This window comes from Triturus cristatus, chromosome 3_2 (genome assembly GCF_964204655.1).
Source record: "Triturus cristatus chromosome 3_2, aTriCri1.1, whole genome shotgun sequence".
NCBI lineage: Eukaryota > Metazoa > Chordata > Amphibia > Caudata > Salamandridae > Triturus > Triturus cristatus.
Genome location: NC_140584.1, coordinates 873291975 through 873307394, shown reverse-complemented (window position 1 = coordinate 873307394; position 15420 = coordinate 873291975). Strand labels below are relative to the sequence as shown.

At 52.3% G+C, this 15420-nt stretch overlaps 1 protein-coding gene across 1 annotated transcript in view; it reads left to right on the top strand.

The window, feature by feature from the left end:
• EFCAB5 (EF-hand calcium binding domain 5) overlaps positions 1 to 15420 on the top strand; it is a 592664-nt gene that overhangs the window by 20498 nt on the left and 556746 nt on the right. The window lies entirely within an intron of this gene.

Sequence of the window (15420 nt, the reverse complement as noted above, 5' to 3'; positions counted from 1 at the left end):
CCCACCCAAGGCAAAATGTATACATGCCCTGTACATACCGTACCTCCAGGGACTGGTCACTCCGGGGGGGGGGGGGCATGTCCACCAAGGCCTGCGTCCCGCCACAACGGAAGTGGACGTGGACGCGTCCCGTCACCACAACAATTGTGGTACGCACCGTACCCACGCCTTAAGAGCGTGGGTACGGGTCGTACCACGCCTACCCCTACGTCACCCCAACAATGGTGGTACGGCCCGTACCCACGTTCTGTAGGCCTGGGTACGGGCCGTACCCCTACGGCACCCCAACAATGGTGGTACGGCCCGTACCCAGGCCAGAAGAGCGTGGGTACGGGTCGCACCACGCCTACCCCTACGTCACCCCAACAATGGTGGTACGGCCCGTACCCACGTTCTGTAGGCCTGGGTACGGGCCGTACCCCTACGGCACCCCAACAATGGTGGTACGGCCCGTACCCAGGCCAGAAGAGCGTGGGTACGGGTCGCACCACGCGTACCCCTATGTCACCCCAACAATGGTGGTACGGCCCGTACCCAGGCCTGAAGAGCGTGAGAACGGGTCGCACCACGCGTACCCCTACATCACCCCAACAATGGTGGTACGGACCGTACCCAGGCCTGAAGTGGGTGGGTACGGGCCGTACCACCATTGTTGGGGTGCCGTAGGGGTACGGCCCATACCCAGGCCTACAGAACGTGGGTACGGGCCGTACCACCATTGTTGGGGTGACGTAGGGGTAGGCGTGGTATGACCCGTACCCACGCTCTGTAGGCCTGGGTACGGGCCGTACCCCTACGTCACCCCAACAATGGTGGTACGGCCCGTACCCAGGCCTTCAGAGCGTGTGGGTGGGTGGGTGGGTGGGTGTCGTGCTACGATCCACATCAGTGGACAGAGACATAGGGGTGGGTGCCTATCACTCCCAGCAGTGCCCAGACATATGAGGGGTGGGTTCAGAGGACTCGCAGCAGTGCCCAGACATATGAGGCGTGGGTGCCTATCACTCCCAGCAGTGCCCAGACATATGAGGGGTGGGTGCCTATCACTCCCAGCAGTGCCCAGACATATGAGGGGTGGGTTCAGAGGACTCGCAGCAGTGCCCAGACATATGAGGCGTGGGTGCCTATCACTCCCAGCAGTGCCCAGACATATGAGGGGTGGGTGCCTATCACTCCCAGCAGTGCCCAGACATATGAGGGGTGGGTGCCTATCACTCCCAGCAGTGCCCAGACATATGAGGGGTGGGTGCAGAGGACCCCCAGCAGTGCCCAGACATATGAGGGGTGGGTGCCTATCACTCCCAGCAGTGCCCAGACATATGAGGGGTGGGTGCAGAGGACCCCCAGCAGTGCCCAGACATGTGAGGGGTGGGTGCCGATCACTCCCAGCAGTGCCTAGAGATATGAGGGGTGGGTGCAGAGGACTCCCAGAAGTGCCCAGACATATGAGGGGTGTGTGCCTATCACTCCCAGCAGTGCCCAGACATATGAGGGGTGGGTGCCTATCACTCCCAGCAGTGCCCAGACATATGAGGGGGGGTGCGTATCACTCCCAGCAGTGCCCAGACATATGAGGGGTGGGTGCAGAGGACCCCCAGCAGTGCCCAGACATATGAGGGGTGGGTGCCTATCACTCCCAGCAGTGCCCAGACATATGAGGGGTGGGTGCAGAGGACCCCCAGCAGTGCCCAGACATATGAGGGGTGGGTGCAGAGGACTCCCAGCAGTGCCCAGACATATGAGGGGTGGGTGCCTATCACTCCCAGCAGTGTTGCCACTTGCTGCGCCAGACTCCCCAGCACTGTTGGCACCGGTGCTGGATCCCTCCTCCAAGTCCGTGCCGGTGTCTCCCTCGGTGTCCCCCGACGATGCTGTGGGCAAGGTGAAGAGACAGGAAATAATCAGACACCTGTATACATATGACACATGAGTCCAAACTACATAGGTCACAGTGCATAGCATGAAAAGCATCATGAGTAACATCTACAATACTACGCACATATGTAGGCCCTGCACTACACAGTTGGTTGACCCACCATGCCACTTTGATACAATGGGGAGCATGACACAACAGCAAAGAACTTGATATCGAATTATACAGAGAAGCTAGTGTCTGTGGACTGTCGAGCACAGCATCTGGACCACACACCGTTGCCACAAATGGATGAGCAGGAACCATGTCTTTTAACTTTTGACACATGCTGCAAAGCACAAACATTAAACTCTGCACAACATGACTGGGTCAATACTTGTTGAGTGTCTGTTCCGACTATCATCACACACAGGCCAGACCTGGCAAGGAGACATAAGCTTTGGACATGTAGGCCTTGCCCGCACAAACCCCCCCCCTACCTGAGAAAATGTGATTGAGACAGAGGAAGGACTTACACCTCTTAATCAGGGATCACAAAAATGGGCTCCAATAAATCCTAATTGCACTCTAACTACCCCTCGTGGGGCGGACCACACATAATATTGACAAACAACCATAGTTGTACACAGACACACAGGCACTGGCCAGTGTGAGGATGCACAAGACACATTGGGTCACCCTGTACAGTGTACACATGTAGCACACTTTACGTAAATACAAATGTGGCCAGGGTACAATGCCACAGAGGCCAACGTATGCTGAAGACACTGAGAATGTCCACAGTGTTGGATGACACACATGATTCCTAGCAAAAGGTGTCTCAGGGGACTGTAGTGGCCACACTGCTCCATGGTCCTGGATAGATCTGACTGCAACAGGAGCAACCGTCCCCGCACTATGCATATCTCCCCCTCATGCACATCATGTCTGAGGCCACAACATCGGTCATGCATGCTGCAAGGCAGTTCATTTTAAGCCTCACACTCCTATGTTGAGACTCTGCATCAGTGCCAACAATCATGGACCCCCAAATGACTGAACTGGACAGGGCACAGGCAAGGTCCCAACACATGTCATAGACCACCCCCACACATGATGCTGCAAGCATTGGGCACTTGGATTAACTGCCAGCCTAGATTACCTTGTGCAAGAGTGACTACACACAGACCACGGAACACATGTCAAGGAGGGGAAGGGAGGAAGAACAGGACCGGTTGACTTTGGGGAACAGGATATGCACTGCACATATAAACCCTGGCAGTGTATCCAGGCGATTGAGCACTTCCAAAAGCTGGTGACACACAACAAACACACATGTACCTACCCCCTTCCTGCTGCTGCTTCTCCTGTAAGCGCCTATCCATGTCAGGGAAGACCACCGCCAGAACACGCTTCATTTGGTGGGTCAGGCGCCGGCGCCCGCCGTGTTTGCTTGGAGGTGAGTCCTCCAGCAGGACCCGGGCGATCCTCCTGGTCCAGCACCGGATATCCTGCCAGCGTTTCCTCACCTGGGCCAGGCGCCGACTGCGACCCTCCACCGACCTCACGGCCCTGACGGCCCGCTTCCAAATCTCCCCCTTGGCGTAGGCGGCTACCTGTGAGGATCAATACACCTGCTCCATGTCACAGAGACACACATTAGAACAATTGGGCTTGTTTGAACAGGGCATAGTATGCAGCAAACTCATTGCACCTTTGTCATAGGGACATTATCCTCTGGGGAAGGCCAAATGCACTACATTGCATTTAAAGTACACAGGTGGCATGAGGGGTGTGACAGAATCAATGATCATGGCTCACACTGTGCATCACAAGCAACACCAGGATAATGGACAGCACCTCAAAGCAGTCACATGCCCCAGGCCACTGACGCAACCTCAGCGGAGTACACAGACACACACAGGCACAGGACAATCACCTGCCATTGGCAACTGCGGGTACAAACGTCCCTCTGCACATGTGCCACTTGACTGGGGGGAGTCACAGGTGTGGGCCTAGCTCAGCACGTCAGACACACAGCACGGCTCCCTGCTCACATCAGATGGGTAGAGCATATGCATCCTCCATGCAGCTGGGGTGCAACACTCCACATAGACACTCACCCACATGACAGGGGACTTACACACACACCAATGTCCAGGGGCCGTACACATCATTTGGACACTATCACCACAGGTACACTCAACTCACACACATCTGTGGGTACAGTCACCTGTCACACTGGGGGGACCACAGAATCACATCAGGACTATGGAAACAACATTCCCAAGGGATTAGCCAGGCTGAATGTGGCATGTACCATGCAGTGATTGTCACAGTAAGCACAATGCAAGTGAGGAGTGCAGATATGAACCAAATCAGGCTCTGCAGGGCAGACATAAGGCATTCCCCCCCCGGGACCCACCATGAACAACATTGCATGTCTGTCACACCTGGACACAATGCCAGAAGTGACAGACACAAAAAAAGGGGCACAGTCACAGCTAGTGGAGTCAGCACTCACCTGCTCCCCTGGTCTCCCATACAGGCAGGGGTACTGTGGGAGGATGACGTCCAGCAACGCCTCATTCTCCTCTTGGGTGAAAGGCTGGGCCCTCCCCACAGACCTGGACATGGTGCCAGAGGAATCACGAGCAGCAGCAGTGGTATGGAATGAAAGGTTGTGCAGGCAAGTGCTCTCTCATGGGTCCTGGCTGCCTTATATCTCCCTTTGCTGGGCTGTTTTATTTAGAGGAGTACAGAGTGATTGGTCAATCTCATTTGCATCCTACGTTTCCTCCAATCCCTTTAAACCTACCCCAGTGAGGGCTTTTGCATGGTTCAAAATTTGAGCATGATGTCAAGTCAACAACCACTTTGCAACATAGTATATTGTCTCCAACCGACTTTTGCTGGCCACCTGAGGCAAAATTTTAAACTGGAAACTCGGTCTCCATGACAACCAGCATGCATTTAGGCCCTTATACTTGTCCCTCATGTGTCCCCTATGTAATTTCACTATCCACACACAGGTACGGTGCATTCCACACGTACCCCTAGGGCACCACTACTCCAGTGATACGGTCCGTACACGCATGTGTAGGGCCCGTATCACTTTGGTAGTGTTGCCGTAGGCGTACGCCATTGTGATACGGGCCGTACACGCGTGTGTATTGCCCGTATCTCTATGGCGTACGCCTACGGCAACACTACCCTAGTGCTACGGGCCGTACCCACGTGTGTAGGGCCCGTAGCACTATGGTAGTGTTGCCGTAGGCGTACGCCATAGAGATAGGGCTCGTACCCGCGTATGTACGGCCCGTATCTCTATGGTGTACGCCTACGCCAACACTACCCTAGTGCTATGGGCCGTACCCGCGTGTGTAGGGCCCGTAGCACTATGATAGTGTTGCCGTAGGCGTACGCCATAGAGATACGGGCCGTACATACGCGGGTACGAGCCCTATCTCTATGGCGTACGCCTACGCCAACACTACCCTAGTGCTACAGGCCGTACCCGCGTGTGTAGGGCCCGTAGCACTATGGTAGTGTTGCCGTAGGCGTACGCCATAGAGATAGGTCTCGTACCCGCGTATGTACGGCCCGTATCTCTATGGCGTACGCCTAAGGCAACACTACCATCGTGCTACGGGCCGTACCCGCGTGTGTAGGGCCTGTAGCACTATGTTAGTGTTGCCGTAGGCGTATGCCATAGTGCTACGGGCCGTACATACGCGGGTACGAGCCGTATCTCTATGGCGTACGCCTACGCCAACACTACCATGGGGATAGGACCAGTGTGTACACGTACGTGTGTACGGTCCTTGCACACACACGTACTCCTACCCAAACCCCATATTGTGATACGACCATACACACGCCCTCAGAGCGTGTGTACGGTGCCTTTCACAGCTTACACTGGTGATAGGAGGTGCACAGGAAAGGAATGGAGGTGTATGACTCGCACAAGGATGGACATCAAGTCATTGTCAGTGCAGTGCATCATGTGTAGGGCCTAGGTGTGTCCGGCAGTGAGCTGGCACATGTCTCCTCATGTTTTAACCCAATAGTTGTGTGATGACCTGTGTACACATGTCATGTGTGATGGGGCACCATGTGGCGCACTTCCCCTTCACACCTTTTACATGTGTGCATGTATTTCAAACTTGTCTAGCACTGCATCACTGGCATGGCACAGTCCCTAACACTCGCAAATGTCCCCTGATGCCAGGTACATGATGGATGATCACACCTGACATCTCACTACCAGTGTGCCACGATGTGACTATGTCATGTGTGTGTCATGTGTTCCCATGATCTTGCTGTTGGTGTTCCGTCAAAGGCATCTGCTGTAGCTGCATCCAACATGTGTCTGTGTGTAGATGCCCATGTCACACTATTACGCACACCAGGACACATGTGGAATAACACGTGACATGTGTCTGTATGCATCTAACAGGGACTTGCGAGCTTAGGACATATCTGCGTAGTCTCAATGTCTGTGTGATCATATTTGACATGTACCCCTTCATGGCAAGGTGTGTGGTCTGTCCTTTTTCCATGACATGTGACCTGTGCGTCTAGCTTGCCGGCAGCTGTCTATATGAGATGACATCCTTCAAATGCACATATGTGGATGTATGTCACTCCTGTAATGTGTCTGGCTGTTCACTCACACTGGCCCACAGCTACTTTCATGGCATGTCATGTAGACCTTGACAATCCATGTTTGTAGCTGGCTCTTGGTAAGAGTATCACCTGGCTGGCATACGTGTGCAGGATGTATTGCACAGACCAGACTCTGTATGTGGCATATGTGTATTAGCTGTTGAACATGTGCTCAGTTCATTGACATTGGTGTAGTAATGTACTCAATCTTCGTCATTCCTTCCAATTTTCTGCAGGGCACCGCCTCTCCCCTGACCAATGCCAGACTTGGCTGCCATGAGGGAACGTGACTGCATACGCCGCTACCGATTACCCCCAACAGTTAATTGTGGACCTGACAAACAGGCTGGCACCACACCTCCAACCGCGACACAGTTATCCGACTGCGCTGACCCCCAAGATGAAGGTGATGTCAGCCCTACATTTCTTTGCCACCGGTACGTTTCAATTGACCATAGCTGATGTGGGTGGCTTGTCTCAGACCATGTTCAGCCGTGTCCTGCATGATGTTTTAGAAGCCATGTTGGAGCACCTGGATGAATTCATCCATTTTCCAACTCGTGAGCAGTTGACAGGTATCAAGGGTGAGTTCTATGCCCTGGGAGGGATGCCCCATGTAATTGGGTCCATTGATGGGACACATGTGGCTTTGGTACCACCACAGGCACAGGAGGTAGCCTTCCGTAACCGAAAACATTACCACTCCATTAATGCCCTTGTGGTGTGTCTTGCTAACATGGTGATTTCCCATGTCTGTGCATGTTTTCCAGGGTCAGCACACGATGCCTACATCATGAGGCGTAGCAGGGTGCCAGAAAGTATGCTGCAGCTACACAACGAACGAGCATGTCTTGTTGGTGAGTAGACTCTGTTTGTCCAGTATTCTGTGGTATCTTAGTATGTGACGGCATCTCCTGACCCACTTCTTTACATGATGTTTCCATGTAGGGGACTCTGGCTATCCCAACATGCCATGGCTGTTGACGCCTCTCCGCAACCCGAGAACAGCTGCAGATCACCGTTACAACAACGCCCATGGGCAGACCAGGCGAGTGATTGAGAGGACGTTTGGCCTCCTGAAGAGCCGATTCCGGTGCCTCCACAAGACCGGCGGGTCCCTCCCATATGCACCGGTGATGGTCTGCAAAATCTTCCTCGTGTGCTGCATGCTGCACAACATGGCAGTGGAGAAAGCTGTGCCACTCATCCTGGATCCCGATGAGCAGGAACATCCACGCGTGGAGGATGACGGACTTGGTCACGAGGCAAGTGAGGAGGAGGAGGAGGAGGAGGAGGAGGAGGAGGAGGAGGACATCCGGAGTCAGCTCATACGCAACTTCTTCTCATAATGGTGAGTCCCTGGGTCTGAGTGTGCACGCTTTGAACCTTGTGTGGCATGTGTTGCAATGTGTGTGTCCAGCTGACTGTATGCTAAGTGACTTTGAGGTGTGTGCTGATTTGTCACTTGAGTGCTGATGTCATTACACACATTTTAGCTGACACACTCAATTGACAACTGGCATGGTGTCAACCTTATTCATGTAGAGTACATGACCATGCATGCGGATGACTATGTTTTTCCTGACTTCTTGTGTGTCTCTCATCCCCAGGTAGTTGCGCATGCTGTCTGCTCGTGGCATCGTTGTGCTCCTGCTATTCCTCATGAGTAATGCAACGTGTGCTGAATCAGCGTTACATGCACGGACATGGTGAAAATTCTCCTTTGGGTAAGGATTGCAGCAAGGCTTTTTGGGTGTGGTAGTTGTTTGTAATGTGTGGGCACTGCTCCTGTGCAGGTTATGTTACTATGCATACATGTCGACTCACCATGGGGCACATGACATGTGGCATGACTCACATGAATTGATAGTCACACTTTGTGACAGTCATCTGCTATGGGATTGTGGTTTGTGATGAAGGCATCAATGTGTGTACAACTTCCCTCTGAAACATACGGGAGGCTACGGGTGGACATATTGCGTGACATCCCCATATGATGCTCAATGGGGAATTGCAGCCTCTCCGTGTGCTCAACCCCTTCACTTGTGTGCCAGTACAATGGATTTACAGCATCTGTGGTGCAAAGGGGGTGTCCGGTGTAGGTCCCACATGTTAATCCAATAGACCTGTGAGTCTGTTAATGTTGATGCTTTTGCATAGGTGTGACCCTGAGTAATAAAGGTGTTCCTCAGCCTCCAAGGTGCCTCATCTCTGTCAATGCAGGTCTCTTGCCACTGTGCATGCGGCATCTCTGGCATGGTTGTCAAGGATTGTGCATATGAGTCTATGTGTAGATTAGCAACCTGCATCCTGTTCTTCATGTATTTGATTCTCTATTGTGCATGATGTCCATGGCTGTGTATGTGTTTTGGCATGTTAGCCCCCCACCACGGGCCGTCAACACCTTCTGGGGTGTGTTTCCTGTGTGCAGCTCGGCCTTCAGTTTCATGATCCGGTGTCAGTCATCTTTGGTGATTGTGCATCCTTTGTCTCTGGGTGTGCCATTGCAAACCTGTAACTCCTTCCTTGACATACACCTGTTGCAGTAGTCCTTTCTGACATCCTAGTCTTTGTGTGGATATTGTGGCATAATTCCCAGGACATGCTGCCTGCTGTTGCAGCCACTGCAGCAAGGGCACACGTAGTTTCCAGATTTGGCAATACACACACACATCAAAGGTGCTCCTCCCTTCCTCCCTCAATACATTCATTTGGCTGTCTTCGGCTTGTCTGTGCCACAGTTGCGGCCACGCGGTACCAAAGGCTGGACCGTCTGCACATGCAACGTGCACATTGCACGACCCTCAGGTCCTTGCATGACCCACATCACACTACAGTGTGATGTTGCAGCCACCCTCCAAGCAAGGTCCATCCACACATCTCCCGCCTGCTCTCAGGCATGCACTGAGCGCACACACAACACCTTTGCATGATGAGTGTGCAACTCCAGCTGCCTACACAGCGCTGCCACGCCTTCCAGGACCTGTCACACCCACCAGGTCATGTCCCTCCTACTCCCCACCAGATCTGTACCCCTGCAAGGCCATGGGAGTGGGACTCAAGGCTTGTGCATGTAGTATGCTTTCGTCGTGAGGCACATGGCACAGGTATCATCTTTCAGCGTGTCAATCTACAATGTGTCCAGGACCCCCCTATCCACCATCACATGCGCACACAACCTCATCATCAACTCGTATGCCATTGACAGCCATGCGCTCCTCACCCTCACCAAGGACGCAGACATTTCCAGTTCCTATATTCAAGATTGCATGGGATACATAGATGAATGGCAGAACAGCAGCCACCTGAGGCTGGACTTGTACAGGACTGAGGTCAACATCTGAGGATTGTCCCCTTACAGCTGGCTCAACTGCTTGTGTCCCACCCACAGAAGCCCCGCACAGGCACCCAGTGTCCATGCACACAAGATGTTGTGCATCATGGATTGCTTTGCCATGGTAATCACCAGCATCTGTACCTCACACTGCAACACCCTCAGCATTATGCACATGATCCCCAGATAGATCCCTCCAAGGTAAGATGGACCATCCCCCAGGTCCACGACAACATCCGTGTCAAATACTGCCCTGCCCTCTACGGAGCAGCCACATCCATAACCCAGGGACACTTGTCCACACCCAGGCTGCATCTGCACACCTCAGCGTCAACATCCCGCGCACCAGCCACATCACCGTCCAGCTGCAATGGATCACTGCGTGCTGCAGGATGACCTTCAGACTCCTCGCCCACACTCAGGAGGCAGGCCACAACCCTGACCCAAAACCAACCTTGTACCACTGTCATCCGAGACCCTGTAGTGCCATCTCCGTGCATCCAACCTTGACCTGGCCACCATTCTTCTGATCCACCGTACTCCTGCATGCAGGACATAGTTCTCCCACCTGGGAACACATACCTGGGACTCCCTCCCCGGGAACCTCCACATGAGGCATGACCTCTACGCCTTAATGTTACTCTTCCAAATAGGTGTGTCCTCACAGTTTCCCTAGCACCCCCTCAGCAGCTTGAGGCCATCACAGGTGAGTATTGTGCTCCATGTCTGCATTGAATGATACATTGTGACCCATGTTTGTCCTGTACCAGACTCCGATCCCAGGGTATGGATGTGTGGAGTTAGTTCAACACTCAGGAATAGTTTGACATTTACACACACATATGTTGGTGAATAATGCCAAATGACAGCAACATCTCATGACAAAATTAAGTATTTATTTTTGGTGGGGTAAGTCTTTTGGTGGATGAAGTAAGGTGCTCTACCGGGTGCATTGAATCCAAAGTTCACAGGGGTAGATGGCATCCTTGTCAGTTGGAGTCATCAGAGTCCAGACCACAGTGTTGGTCATCATTGGTCAGACTGTGACCAGCAAGTCCATGTGGCAGAGAATGTCATTGGGTGAGGTGGTGCTGTTGCGCCAGAGGGCCAGGTGCCAGGCCAGGTGACCTGGGAGATGTGGATGGTCCGCTGACTCTCACGGTCTTTTCCGTGGACGACCCACATTCCTCCGGGGACCCTCAGATGCAGGCCTTGACGATGTCTGTGATGCTCCGTCGGACGAATCCTCCTCCTCCTCCTCCCTCCCTGTGGCTGGTGCTGTTCTTCGCCTGGTGTCACAGGGAGGGTTTCCCATGTTGTTGGCAATCCGACGGAGTGAACGGCTCATGTCCGTTTGCACCACCAGGAGCTCAGCCAGTCTTGCCTCCATCCGTCCTTGGTGTTGTTGTTGACTGGCATGTTGCTCGGCCTGCAGGTTCTTCATCTCGTCGAGGGTCCCCTTGATGTCTGTCAGGCTCGACACAACCTGGCTGATGCCCCTGGTGTCACGCTGGTATGTGTCCAGGATGTGGCGCATGTGTGCCATACCGGTTCCCTCAGCTGGCTGGTCAGGTTCTCGCCTCCGCCTGCCTCCACTCCCACCACCCCTGCCCACACAAGCCTGGCCTGCCGTTGTGGGCACATCGGGTCTACGGGACCCCTGAGGGATGGCATTAGCGTGGTCGTCTGCCTCCTCCTGGGTGCCCGGAGAACCTTGTCCCTCCTGGAGGTCGATGACATTGCCCTGTGTGTGAGAGAGAGACAATGTTAATGCTGTTTCATGCCACATCCATATTTCATACATATTCAAGTAGTCACAGTTCCTCCAGGTGGTTGGATGTGCCTAGCATTCCTCTCAATGTACACTTGGGTATGGGTATGTTGCGGGGGACAGATTGGTATGTGCTCCTGAGTGTTTGCCAGGCGATTTTTGGCTGGGATGCTTATTTGGCTATGGATTGGTCTTGTTGTGTCACATGTCCATTGTGAGAGTGGGTAAATGCGTTGCCTGCCCCGGGGGTGTGTGCTTGTGTGAGGGGGGGGGGTGTGACCAGGCCTGCTGTTGTGTGTAGTGTGATTTGTCATTGGGTCTCCCAGGTGATGTGTCTGTCCCCTCATGGTGCATGCTGGCATGACAGTGTGTGTGAGTTCCTGTGCTGGGTATGTGAGCTAGTGGAGTTGTTGTTTGAGTGTACAGTGGTCACAGGAGGGCCTTGTGCTGCCTACAGCAGGGCCAAGTGTCAGCTACCTTGTCATTACTTTGCCAGTCCCTGTGCATTGGGCATGGTGCATGGGTATGTACCTAGGCCATATGGGCTGTGGGCATTGGTGTCTGGTTCTGAGTTGCAGAATGTGTTGTGTGAGGCCCACCCTCCCAGCACCCCGGACATCCAGTCTTGGGTTTGTGGTTGGTGTGGCCTGGGACATGGCATTGCCTTTATTTGTGAATGGGGCATGGAGACGTTAGTGGCATGAGCGTGGTTTTTAGGGTGTGGTTGTGTGCGGTGAGGGCTTGGGGGTAGATGAGTGCATTTGTTGTAGTTGGGGTGTGGATGCCATTCCCCCATGTTACGTGAGTTGTTTGTGTACTCACCAGGCTCTGCGACTCCTTCGACTCCGTGTACTCCCACCGGCGGAAGTGTGGCCATCACCTTCTCCTCCCAGGGATGGTAATGTATGGGTCTGCGGGGCAGCCCGCCTCCAGTGATGTTACTCTGGGCGTATTCCTTGTTCATTTTCCTCTTGACTGCCCTGCGCAGATCGTACCACCTGGCTTGGCATTCATGCCTGGTCCTTCGGATGGGCGCAACAGCATTCACCTTATCGACGATCCTCTGCCACAGGCTGGTTTTTTGGGCTATGCTGGTCTGTCTGACCAATGTTCCTAACAGCTGTGGCTCCACTCTGATGACTTCGTTGACAAGGAGCTCCAGCTCTGCCGTTGTGAACTTTGGATTCTTGTCAGTGGGCATGGTGTGGGGTGTGGGTGTGGATGGTTGTGGGTGTGGGTGTGAATGTGACGGTGTGTGTGTGAATGTGAAGAGGGGGGTGTTTGTGAAGGAGGTTGTGTGAAGGTGTGTAAGTGAAGGTGTAGTTAAGGTGCGAGTAAGGTGCAGTTGTTTGTCTGTGGTGTCTGTGAGCAGTGGGTCTGTTGCAATGGCTCATGGGTTGTGTGTGTGTCCTTTTTATTGGTCCATTTGTGGGTGTGGCTGTGTTTGAATTTGTGGTGGGTGTGTTATAAGAGGTGGTTGTGATTTGGTCCTCTGTTTGCCTGTTTGGATGTGGCAGGTCAGTCATAGAGATGTATTTTGTCATGTTGACGTGTTTTGTGGTGTTGTGCGAGTCGAATTGACCCTCCTTGTGCTGTTTTACAGTGTCCTGGTTCTGTACGAGTCTTTTTCGCGTAGGTACGGTCTGCACATACGCGATGCTGGGTGAGGGTGCTGTGCCACGGTGTTGGGGTACGGTGCGTACAGGTGCGGGGCTGTGCTACGGTGTTGGGGTGCGGCGCGTACAGGTGCGGGCTGTGCTACGGTGTTGGGGTGCGGCACGTACAGGTGCGGGCTGTGCTACGGTGTTGGGGTACGGCGCGTACAGGTGCGGGGCTGTGCTACGGTGTTGGGGTGCGGCGCGTACAGGTGCGGGCTGTGCTATGTGTTGGGGTGCAGCGCGTACAGGTGCGGGCTGTGCTACGGTGTTGGGGTGCAGCGCGTACAGGTGCGGGCTGTGCTACGGTGTTGGGGTGCAGCGCGTTCAGGTGCGGGCTGTGCTACGGTGTTGGGGTACGGTGCGGAGGGGGGGTACGGTGCTGACATACGGGGGTACAGTGCTGACATGTGCGGGGTGAGGGGGGCTGTACGACTCGTATTCGGGCACAAGTTTACCCATGTACATGTAGGCTACTGCGTTCGCTCCGTACGGGGCCTTTTACATGCGGTTGTGTATTCGGACGGCCGGTATGGATCATACTTGCGCGCTCGGACTTCTGTTTTACGATTTGCACGTAATAATGTCCGGCTCCCTATCGGACACTTTTCCCAACGCTAATCGGACGTAAAAATGTACGACTCCCTCTCGGACCATTTTCCCGACGCAATTCGTATGTATTTTTCACGTACGAATCGTACTTCGCAGTTTGTACGGTACTTGTACGATTCATGCGTAAAAAATTACGGATACGAGTCGGACGGTAAATTTGTTTAACGGATCGGAATCGGCACCTTTATGTAACATGAATACCTTTGGCACACACTAAATACAGGTTATATGTTGAAGTGTTCACAATATTATATTCATCAATAATGGACTCTTGATTATTTTCAACTCTACAGGAAAGTTTGATGTTCCAAGTCTTGGACTCCAAAGGTCATTTATTGTGGGTGTTTTCGATGTTCAAAACAGCAAATTCTTTCCAGTAGCCAACACGTGTTTGGTCGAAATTATCGACTTCATCAGGGCTTTGTGTTTCTCTGTGTAATCAGTATAAAGCACAGCCGTGCTATATAGAGGAGGCCAATAGTCCACTCCATTCTCTTCCTAAGATCCGTATGTCAGTATTCCAGGGTAATAAATTCTAAAATTACGATAGTCCAAATTAGAGACCAGAAGTAGACTGGTCTGTCTTTTGCGGAAAGTAGGTAGTGTAGTTAGTTCTATAGTTAATAGTGCCAGTTCTGTATGTGTCACCTCATGGCATTCAATGTTGCATCGTGTGTGCTCCGTATGTATCGGCGTTCTTAAGCAGATAACTATAGAACTGACTACACTACCTACTTTCAGCAAAAGACAGACCAGTCTACTTCTGGACTCTAATTTGAACAATCGTGATTTTGGAATTTATTGCCCTGGAAGAGATTAGGGTTGATTATAGCCCTCCTCTATGTTGCATGGCTGTGCTTTATACTGATTACACAGAGAGACACAAAACCCGATGAAGTCGATACATTTGACGAAACACTTGTTGGCTACTGGGAAGAATTTGCTGTTTTGAACATCAAAAACAACCAAAATAAATTACCTTTGGAGCCCGAGATTTGGAACATCAAACTTTTGTGTGGAGTTGAAAATACTCAAGAGTCCATTATTGATTAATATAATATTGTGAAAACTTTAACATATAACCTGTATATAGTGTGTGGCAAAGGGATTGGTATGACTTGGTTTAGGACCCCTGGCTTAGGGCGTCTAAATATGAATGTAGGGTAAACATTCCTCCCTTGTCTGCACCACTCTTTAATTAGTGACTGAAAATACTGTGTTAACTGCCAAGTGGGAGTCGCTGTCAGATCTCGCCTTTACCCTTCTTAGTGCTGTAACTTTGTTACATATTCAAAAACCTAAAATGAGACAAAATACAAAATCTCATACTGCACAGAATTATCTAATGTCCTATGTTGATGTGGTCTGAACCAAATAATTAATTAGTTTTACGTCTGTCATAAAAAACCTCCTTACCGCAATACATACCTAAGGTGATGATAATTGTAAGAAATGTAAAAATGCAGGTTTAACGGTTCTGATCTTACTTTGCCTCAATAACTGGACAAGGTCCCTTTTACAATGCTTC